This window comes from Macrobrachium nipponense, chromosome 7 (assembly GCF_015104395.2).
Source record: "Macrobrachium nipponense isolate FS-2020 chromosome 7, ASM1510439v2, whole genome shotgun sequence".
Classification (NCBI taxonomy): Eukaryota; Metazoa; Arthropoda; class Malacostraca; order Decapoda; family Palaemonidae; genus Macrobrachium; species Macrobrachium nipponense.
The window spans coordinates 27538549-27550040 of record NC_061109.1 but is presented as its reverse complement, the minus strand read 5'-3'; the positions used below and the strand labels follow the sequence as shown (position 1 = coordinate 27550040).

General features: G+C 37.4%; 1 protein-coding gene across 1 annotated transcript in view; it reads right to left on the bottom strand.

The window, feature by feature from the left end:
- LOC135217790 (potassium voltage-gated channel protein Shaker-like) overlaps positions 1-6916 on the bottom strand; it is a 693892-nt gene extending 686976 nt beyond the window's left edge. The window contains exon 1 of the mRNA XM_064253828.1: positions 6901-6916. The gene's annotated coding sequence lies outside the window, so the exon portion shown is untranslated. The remainder of the gene's footprint in view (positions 1-6900) is intronic.
- Positions 6917-11492: the final 4576 nt, after the last annotated feature.

The following is an 11492-nucleotide window of genomic DNA, read 5'->3' as shown; positions in this document are numbered from 1 at the left end:
CCTGCACTCACAAAGACGATTTCATGCTTTTGTTTCCTTTGAATCGGTTATGAAAGTCACAGTGAATTCCGCATCTTTTCTTGACTCATGTGTAACCTTTGCTCTTACTCGTAACTGGGATTTAAACCGTAACCACAAGTTTGGACACAACTTACAATAAGTAACGTTACGTAGAGAGAGAGAGAGAGAGAGAGAGAGAGAGAGAGAGAGAGAGAGAGAGAGAGGCGGCAGCACCTGACCATAAAAAATCTTTTCAATGTTATATTACCAAAAATGAACAAACGTACAATTAATATAAAAATGCATTCTAAAATAATACTGTTTCACCTTTTAGGGTTTTACGCTTAAACAAAACCCAAAAAGATCAAACTAGCTCTATTCTTGTTACCTGAAAACAAGCAAAAAAACATTACTGACATAGGTGCTGAGCATTTCTACAGCTCGTCAACACCCCCCCACCGCCCCCCTCATTTTTTTAGCGTTGCTTCAAACAGTCACTCCGTGAAGTGCATCCGCTAGACGTGTCAGCACTGAGAGAGCGGATATCCGCATTTCAGATTTGTAGCATGTTTGGCTTGATTGCTTATGATTCGGCTTTTACCACTACTTTCGGGCAGGTTTTGCTTGTTGGTAAACGGAGTAACCGCCAAATATGACACTGATCTTCTTGTCATACAATAGAAGATAACTAAACAAAGATTGAATGTCATATCCAAAAGAAACACAGCCACTTGCATAACGATGGCTTTAACGACACCATTAACAGAGAAAGGTAATTTGACTAGAACACATACTGACATCGTTTTGAGGAAAAAAAGAAAAAAAATCTCAGGCGAGAGAAAGTTTTGCTAATTGTTTTTTTTATAAATGGACGCAGTGATTTCTAAAGGAGCTGCTACCGATGGTTCAAGTACCTATGTCAATATAATTGATGTTCCGATGCTGCGTAACAATATTAGCGCCTCAGCGGCGTGGTTGGTATGGTATTAGCGTCACACCTCGGTGGTCGCAGATTCGATTCTCGGCCATTCCATTGAGGAGTGAGAGATGTGTATTTCTGGTGATAGAAGTTCACTCTCGACGTGGTTCGGAAGTCACGTAAAGCCGTTGGTCCCGTTGCTGAATAACCACTGGTTCCATGCAACGTAAAAGCACCATACAAACAAAAACATAACAATATCAAATACAGAAATAATAAACATTTTGTCTTTCACCTCATGCATCTCCTACATTCTAATATGAAGTAGTTATTCCGTACTCGCAACGAGTGCAAATGAACAATATACCCGTATGATACCGGCATAAATGAAGACGTGGTAGATTTTAAGGAAACCACAATAATGTAAACTACGTAACAATTAAGAAAATTTGGCTTCCAAAATACTGAGTTGAACAGCAGTAACCCTCTCGCCCGGTTGTACAAAAAATATTTGGCTTTTCCATGTGATGCAACTGACAGTAAGCACGGTGCACTTTCGCGCATCCATAAACGTTTAGGGAACAAGCCACTAAATGACATTTTTCTGGCAAAGGGACGATGCAAACATGAAAAGTGAAAAGGACAGCAGACGGCAGGACTCTGCCTGGAGAAAGCGATAGACCTTCCTGTTTCTAAAAGGCGGAACTGGCTAAAGTCAACAACAAAAGAAACGGGGATACATATCTAAAGAAGCTGGAGAGAGAGAATATGAGCAAGAGTAGGGTAGATGAAAATCAGGAAGATGAAGCATTTCGCACTAAAGGGAGACAAGTCAGTGAACCGTGTAATTTGAGGATCACTGATTTATCTCCTTTTGAGCTCAAAGGAAAAGGGACCAAATTCGTCCACAAAAGAGAGACAGAAGCCACCTCCAGGCAGAGAGGGCAAAAAAGGATCAAGAATTAGGAAAGAGAGGGAACATTAGTTAAATAAATTGCCTTATATGTTCTTACTAGGAAAGGAGGTTATAGGTCAGGCCCTCTAAATATCACAGCAATATTTTAAACAAGGACAAATATCTATGACAAATAGCTTTTTAACTGGGTATAACATCAGAACATTAGACATCCAAAGAAGGCGCCTCAATTACAGCGGCTGTCATTACTTGAAATAACATGCACACGCAAACTTTTGAATGAAGTGAGAGGTTTAATTATGTTCCCACTAAAAATAATTGAAGAACTGAAATGATGGGGAGACTGTGCCTCGTGGCCATGAAGCAAGATAAGTACTAAATCCCAGTTCAGATAAGCACACAAGATTAGGGACAATATTCAATGAAAATCAATTCCAGCATAAACGCAAAAGATGGACTGATGGGCGACAATAGAAGTTAGGGGGGTTGAATCATTGGCATTAGGAACTGGGAAGGGGTAAAAGCGAAGAAGTAAATAGTGAAAAGATAAAAAATTTGGAAAGAAAACAATTGTGAAGAACATCACTAAAGACGAGAAAGGAGGGCATAGGTTACAAAGATCTGGGATATATATATATATATATATATATATATATATATATATATATATATATATATATATTTATATACATGCACACACATACTTTGAATTAAGGCCAAAAGGTTACCAAGGGTAAGATAAACACATGTGTGTTATGTCAGAAACTGTCATGTGCCCTGGAAATATCAAGAACAGCAGTAAATGGTTCTCCAACGTCCCAAAAAGGACAGATTCAAATATCATTTCGATAAGTTACATCTTGCCTTCATCAAGTAATTTTGGATACCCGAAGAAAAAAAAATGAATTAAAGATGCTGTTAAAAGTGAGAATTACGGAAAGTTTCTAATACTTCTACAACGGTTGAAGTTAAAGTAGTAAGATGATAGTTAGGTTACAGTAATCTTGATAAAAAAATAAGTATAACAGACGGCAAAATACAGGACAGAAGAGTAAACAGAAATTCTCATACAAGTGTTCAGGGGGAAATTAATTCATATGCAATGGACGAGATCGATATTCAGTTGGTAAGTAGATCGATGGTGTGCCATTAAGATGAAAGTTTAGCGAACAATTTTTGAAGAATCAGAGATACGTCATTACAAGCCAGAAAATATACACAAAATTGAAGAATATAATATACAGCAGACGTTAATGAAAAGAAAACGCGTAGGATATAATCATGAGGTCCAAAGAAAAAATATCTTACCAAGAGATGCAAGTATTAAAAACAAAAATGACAAGACAGTTACAAGAAAAAATACACGATTTTTCAAAGGTCATTCAGTGTGAATAAACATAAAAAGTTCATCGCAGGGATAGAATTACAGGGAACGATAACAATAATCCGCGAAATATTGTGCTGGTAAAACTAGAGAGAGAAAAAGTATACTGTATGTTGCCGATAATCTTACAACCGAAGGTGAGCGGGAAAGCAAGGAAATTGTAGCAAAGCTCTTGAACTGAACGTGTTAAGCACTTTTCAGGGAAGTCAAGATCCCGAATTCAAAAGAAATGTATTACTGCACCTATTAAATATCGAGATAGATGAAAAGAAAGTACATGGTAATGAGAAGGATAAACTGTTAATTACACCATATCAGGCTAATGTAAGTGTGGTTTGTAAGAAAAGTCATCAAAACAGATGATATGGTGATGTTAAACAAAAGGCAAGTCAGAGGTTTGTGAGTCTAAAGAAAACGCAATATGCGGTATGATAAGCATCGCTAGAAAGGAAACGGCTGCAAAAGTGTGAATGGCAGTATTGAGAATCTTGAGTAAGTTAACATTTGTTTAGTGCTACCATTGGAGAGTGAAGACGAGAGAATAATTCTAATTCAGCGTATTAAGAAAATCCGTAATAAATACGTTTATGGGATAATTAAGAACGATGGAAATGAAAAGCATTGTATTCTAAACTTGGTGAAGTTGCAGTTCACTGCAAATGATAGTTGAAATATTTGGAATGTTTATAAGACAAAAAGTAGAAAGAAGCAAGTTCATGAGAGCGATCTGAAAGCAAGACCGTGGTGTCTTGGATGCTCACATGAATGGGAAGAGAGTATCAGATGTCGTGGAAGAAAAGCCAGAATATATTCCCAAGGGGAATAGAATGGTCCTACTGCATGAGAATCTAAAGTGACAACAAGAAAACACAAACGAGTCATTTAGAGGATCATGAAGGAGTAAGACATATCCAAAACTAAGACACTAAAAGAACGTTGACTAGGAACATAAAATGTCATTTATTTTCGAAATTTGCGGTAAATGAAAAAATAAATAGGTTTCACTGCATTTCACAACCTAACCAGCTGGCACTATTTGCCAGTAAGTTGTGTTATTGCCTTCGGAAAGACTCTAACAGAAAAAAATAGAAGTAAAAACCAAACTTTCTTGGCAGCTAGCGAGACCAATGGCATTCATAGCAAATTCCCTAAAATGAGGTAAGGTTTTACTATAGGCCTAGTCAGCTTGCGAGTTATAGTGACAATCCGTGGTAGTCTTGAGGTTTCGTATTTCATACCCTTTAAAGAAGCTTAAAATGGTATTTCCCTATTATTATGAGTTGGACACTTAGCGTAACGATACAAGACTAATTTTCATTTATAACAACTGAGGCCTTAAGAATGCACAGCAGTAAGGTTTAGTTACTAGTTTGACATTATATGGTATTTCCAGCCTTGCCACTGACGATTACGTGAAATGGTACACTTAATTATTTAGCGGGCGTAAGTCTTAACAGGATTTTTTTAAAGATAGTTTATTGAAAAAATATAAATAAAAGGAATTTCATTTTCCATGGCTGTCAGTTACCGAGTACTAGTGCCAATACCCCGGCAAGGAATGTAAACGCAGAACTTTTTTGGCTGGTGGTTCATGTAAAAAATCAAATAAGTTTTCAAGTTCATTTCACAAAAGAAATCACATTGCTCAACTAAAAGACAAACAAGAGGAACTGCAAGTTCTGTCTTGATCCAAATGAGTTCCTTCTTCTCTAACTTGACGTTTTTATTTATACCGTTTATCTGAGAGCATGGCTTGAAATTGACCAAATCCAATTCCTTGTGACCTCAACAATGCGAGATACCTGGCAAATGCTACTCTGTGTGATTAAAGGTATCATAGGGAATAAAAAACAAACACACACAGGAAAATAGAGACAGATCGGAAACTAAAATTATCGGTGATTACCCTTCCCGAAAATTATTCTGAACAACAATATTACAGAAACTGAACATTTTCGAAAACATTAAAATAATATACAAACATTCACGAAGAATTTTTTTGCCGAAAAGTTGGAAATATTCAACAAACAGGTATGCATGAAAGCTTTTTTATTTATTTATTTATTGGAGGGGGGGGGGGGGGGGGGGGGGGGGGGGGGGTTGGAGGGGGGGGGGGGGGGGGGGGGAGAGGCAATACAATTCAGTCTTTCAACATCACGACGACTCTTCCATCGAAAACAATAAAACGACGAGCAGTTCAACACTGCGAAGATTTTCATAAAATATAGGTAAATAATCAGCTTCTGATCATTCGACAAGGCATTGAGTAAAAGTAAAACAGCCTGGCAAGTGCATGGCACTCTCCATTCGAAATCAATGAGTTTCTATGGTATATCATCGCAACAATATCTTCGATTCGAATACCAAAGGGGAAGGGGATAAAAAGAAGCATTGCACACGAGCAGATCAACCGCATGGCAACAGTCCAACGAAAGCAAGGATAAAACAAAATCACAGCGCACAGGAAAATTCATCTGATCCGAAGAAGAAGAAGAAGAAGAAGAAGAAGAAGAAGAAGAAGGAGGAGGAGGAGGAGAAAAAAACAAATAAGAAAAGGTGAGAGAGAGAGAGGAGAGAGAGAGAGAGAGAGAGAGAGAGAGAGAGAGAGAATACTTTCTCTATCAGGGAGGAAATAAAAGTCGCCATTTATCTTTTCGTTTCGGCCTTTGCAGCCCCTGAGGAAAGGACGTATCGAAGCCATATCTCCGAAACAACTGCGTGTTTGGAGGTAAGAGATCAGGGCACAGAATGCTTTACCCTGCCTGGCGTTGTTTAGCAGCCGACCGCGGCAGTGTAACGTTTAACTTGATTGAGAATGACTGTTAAGGATCTGTTGTTTAAAAGCTACTGGGTGAATGCTATCATGATCAAAGTGAATAGTATCAACTGATGAGCTGTATTAGTTGGAAAGTTGACATTAGCCAATGCAAATGAATTACTTAATAGTTGTAGTTACTTGCTTAAATAAATAAATGATGTGGTCTATGTCTTGAACGGTCATCACCAAATTATTTGTGAAAGAAAGTCTCTCTCTCTCTCTCTCTCTCTCTCTCTCTCTCTCTCTCTCTCTCTCTCTCTCAGGGAAGAATCAGAACGGCTGTATCGTGTAACAAAACTCGCAACGACAGATTTACGCGGACCGACTTCTCCTCTTTGCCAAGATAACACGAGACGCATTTGAGAATTTATCCTCATTTTCAGAGAGTCTGTTCTCAAAGCAAATGTTTTATTAGATATCAGCATAAAAGTGGCGTGGTTCCAGTTTCACCCCACTCGCCATAATTCATTGGATAACATAAATGGTTAAATATAAATGGAAAATGTCACTCCATATGAAATCTTAGGTTTCTTTCAGTGACATCTAGTAGAGTACGGTTTTATCTTACACACAAAATTTTTACCCTAAACCAGAGCCACATTTTTTTCTTATTTTCACCACTGAGTCGAATAAATCACAAAAATCACTTAAAAGTACTTTTCCCAAAGAACTTTTCAAAATATTAAGTTTTTCACAGTTTTTAGCCATTTTTTTCTATTTTCAAACTGTAGATAACTATGAGTATCATAAATAAAAAATAAAAAAAATATAAAAAAAACATCTAAAAGAATAGCTTCCAATCAGCCAATAAGACGAAGGTGATGAATTCATGATGCAACACTATTACTGCCGATACTAGATACTAGTGGCTATCCTTGTTGAGAAAGTGGCAGTGGTGCCATGCACAAGTTGTGAACAGCGAGCCAGGGACCCCAATACTGAGTGCCAGTCTTTAGCTCAGCTCCAGATCCGACCGAGCACTGTTGCCAAAACTAGTCGCATCATCATCCTTCGGCTGCTCCTACGATACTGAATACCCTTACGCCTTGTGCTGTCCCTCCTTTTTTTTTTCCCCCTTTTCTTTTTTTTCTGCTCATTCTTTGTCTGACGCCTACTCAATGGCGCGTTCAGACACAGGATCCATAAAGGGACTGTTTAATAAGGGGACGATCCAGCTTTTGTACAGACTCAGTTCGAAATGTCTGGCATTTTCTCTCTGTTACTATGGACTTTGGGTCAATTGCTGCAAAATCAGACATTCTCGCTCTCTCTCTCTATCTCTCTCTCGCTCTCTGCTGCATTCTTTGTCTGACGCTACTCAGATGGCGCTTTCAGACACAGGATCCATAAAGGGACTGTTTAATAAGGGGACGATCCAGCTTTTGTACAGACTCAGTTCGAAATGTCTGTGCATTTCTCTCTGTTACTATGTACTTTGGTCAATTCTGCAAAATCATACATTCTCTCTCTCTCCTCTCTCTCTCTCTCTCTCTCTCTTAGGGTTAAGAATTTTATGAGCAATACAAATCACTAGCATCTGTAGTTAATGGCAGCAAGTAGTTGTACTTATTTTCCATTTTTCCAATAGAAGAGAGAGAGAGAGAGAGAGAGAGAGAGAGAGAGAGAGAGAGAGAGAAAAGAGAGAGAGAGAATCTTCCTGGTTTCCATTCAAGCTCAATAATGCTTCTTGTTCCAAAGAATTCCCACACAACGCTTTCCTGCAAAGTTCGGATAAAAAAAAGTAGCTGGGAGCATTCAATGGACGCACATTACAACGCTCTTTTAAAACGGATGACAGCAACACTGGGTTAAAGGACACACGGAAGCTTGTAGTGGAAAAGATATTTTTTGCGTCAAGACTCGCTGTTTAATTTCACTGACTTTACCCAGTGAATAGTTACCAGGAAAATTAACGGAAATTTGACAATCAGTTTCCAATAGTTATAAAAGCTAAACAAATGGACAAACAGAGGATCATAGCCTCATTGTAACTTCAAAAGGAGAACAGTTGGGAGGGAGGTCTTTTCTTCTTAATAATATATAAGGGTATCCATAGTTTTGTGTATGTATGTATGTATGTATGTATGTATGTATGTATGTATGTATGTATGTATGTATATATGTATTGTATATATATATATATAATGTATATATATTCATATATATACATAAATATAATGCGTGTGTCACTGAAATCCTGATTTCTCGTCGGTCCGCTGGGCGCTGGTTCGAACCCACAAGAGGACGAAATTATTATCAACTAAAAAATTCCTCTTTGGTTAAAATATATGAAAATATATTAATTCCAAGGTAGAGTAAATTGGATATTAAAGGACATTTGTACCTCGATGTATGTATATGAATAATATATATATATATATATATATAATATATATATATATATATATATATAAACGTGTTTATGTATATGTGTGCGTGCGTGTGTTAATGTATATGTATACGCACACTCATACTACTGAACACTTTCTAAGCATTCAATTATCTGCTCCAATTAACAAAGTAAGGCAAATGAAGAATTTCTACTTGGTGAGATCGAATACGTTAGTATTTTACATTGTCGCTTTGTGAAGATGATCTTGAACGCCCTTAAAGTATGCGACTTGTTCAGGTCAAAATCCTGCAGGTAAGTTGAAATTCCCTTAAGAATATATGACGTTGCAAATAAACCTGAACATATCGTAACACAATACAACACTATTCCAGGAAAACAATCAACAATAAGGGGAGAGAAAACCCCAGTAAGGTTATATGATGGATGGTGTTACAAACTGGTGATGTATTAACATGCACGCAAGAAGCACTAATATTAAGCAAGTAGGTTTTCTTAAAATTCTGAAGAGAGGCACATCACTAGAACTAAAATATATGTAAAACAGCACAGCCTTTTACATCAGAGGGTCAGTTTACATTATGCGAATCAATGTTTTACCTTATGTAGCTATCGTTGTTATACGAAACTGCTAATGAATATTGCTACTCGAGTTGGTTTCCAAAATAATAATATTTCATCAAAAATAAACAAACCTTGACAATGCACAATTTATTGTTTAAAACTCTGCTATTAAGACTACTATTTCATTCAAGTTAAGTACTATTACGCTAACACCTTCTGGACATTATTCTCTTATGGCTCTGACGGGACTTCGTTTTCTCCGCATTATCAATTAATTAAGCATTTTTAAAGCAGTCAAACCGACGTTTTTAACCGAAGTCTAAAAGGGAGTACTAATTCAGTTCGCAGAGCTTCCGCACTCCGTCAGACGACAGTAACAACTATCACCCTACTGTACAGTATGCGTTTACACCTACAACTTCCATTTTTAACCCAGTAATCTCCTCTTAGCAGATTCTTCACGCTATATACAAACAAGCAGAATATCAAACAGTGCATAATAAATTTGCATTAAATTTCCATTCATTAATTTATTCATATGTACATCATACGTAACATATATAAGTATGTAGGTACGGTACCTGTATGTATATGCGTGAGTGGACAAGAACAAATATTTGTAAGTCTAATAATGCAAACGTAAATAATGCAAAGATGTCAACTTCACTAGTTCTTTTTTTATTCTAAACAAATGTTTAGTCAGCCTAAATATCTTGAAAGACTTGAATACTTTCATTCATTCTTGTCCAAGTAACTGTTAAACAAACTAAAGTTATCAAGTCTTCTTACAAATTATTATATATTTACCCCATTTTGTTATTCTGTAACGTAAAATTTGATAAAGACATGTGAGTTTACGATCTTCATTCTCCTTTTGCGTTTTCTTTCTGCCGCTTGCCCGCCTCTTTACAGAAAACGTTACGTCGGCCTCCAAATCAGAAAATTAATCTGAAACCACCAAAGGCCAAAACGAAGCTAATAAAAGGGGTCAACATACCTCAGTCGCTCCCAGACCCTCCACTCACGAGTCGAAGGCAGGAACTAACTTGCTCCTCTCCCCCCTTTGTCCTATCCTTGTTTTCCCACGTGGTTCCTTACTCAGATCAGGGCCTGACGAATTGGGAATGAAATCCCTTTCTCCACCGGCGCCATTAGGAAAAAGCGGAATCCAACAACTAAAGACGGTACAGTAGGTAGGTATGGGTTTAGTTGGCAGTCACTTTTGTCTCTTTCTGTATTTATTTCTTTATTTTCTATGTCTGTGCTTGTGTAATTGTTCATAGTAGTGATCCCTTCTTGTCATCTCTCCACAGCTGAGCCCTTGTTCTATAAAGCTAACCTAATCTAAGTGCTGTGGTTCCCTTGTCTGTGATTTAATAGTGCTCATTGCTTGGCACACCCTTCCCTTCAATACAATAAAGTTCTGTGAAGTAATTCAGTCATTTCGTGCCCTTTGAGGAAATTCTGAGAACGTAAGATTTATATTACAGCAAGTCAGAATACTACTTTTTTTATCATTTCTGTGTATGTTGCACACTTGTTTATAGAGAAATACCTTGTTTCAGGCATCCCCTCGCCTTCATTCCTACTCTGAGAGGTGGCTTCTGCCTTATCCTAGCTCAGGCATACTTCTATTCACGCTCCAAGTCCTCAACACGTTTCAGAACCCGAACACATTTTCCAGTGCTACAAGCAGCTGTTTCATAGTAAGTAGTGCCCTTGCTGGCGTCCTTGATTACAAAGAGTAATGAGTCTCTAAATATACCCCCTTTAAATTTGATCCTTAGAATTTTCCTTACATTTTTCCCTTGAAATCTAAAAGGCCTATGCCATACTTTTGTTTATAAACTACTCCATAAGGCCTCAAAGTTATTCTGTTGCCCATCCTTCCAGTCCTAGATTTATAAAATAATGAATATTAATTTGTCATATAAATCACTTAGTGAAGATTGACTTAGCACCATAATTACATAATACCTACCAAACACTGTAGCTGTCATCAACCTTATTCCAAACAATATAATTTTTGTATTATTGCATAATCATTAAAAAACTGGTCTAGGCCACAATCTACTTTTAGTGGTCATTCCCAGTAAGGAGTTTAGGAAAGGGGATCTACAAAGGCTGCAATGACAGGTTGTCATGGTAATCGCTCTATAATGAAGAATCATATATTAAAGGAAAGGAAAATGCATCTTCTTAGAGTAGGTCTGCAGCAAGGAGGAATTCCCGCACGTGTTGGAGGCGACTGTTCTCATGATTGTTCAAGAATACTCAGGTGTGTTATGGAACTCCAGCACGCGGGCTGTCGTCAGAAACGCCGCATATTATGATATAACATTTTGTCTAGATCCTTCAAAAAAGTTCCTGTCGAGAGACGACGATGTTCGCTGGTTAAGCTCCATCGTTTTCAGCCCAACCCCGAGATCGACGTATGTATGTATGTATGTGTATGTGTATGTATGATATATATATATATATATATATATATATAGACCCTCAGGAAGTAGAGATCAGATCATCAGAGATAAGAGAAGAGGA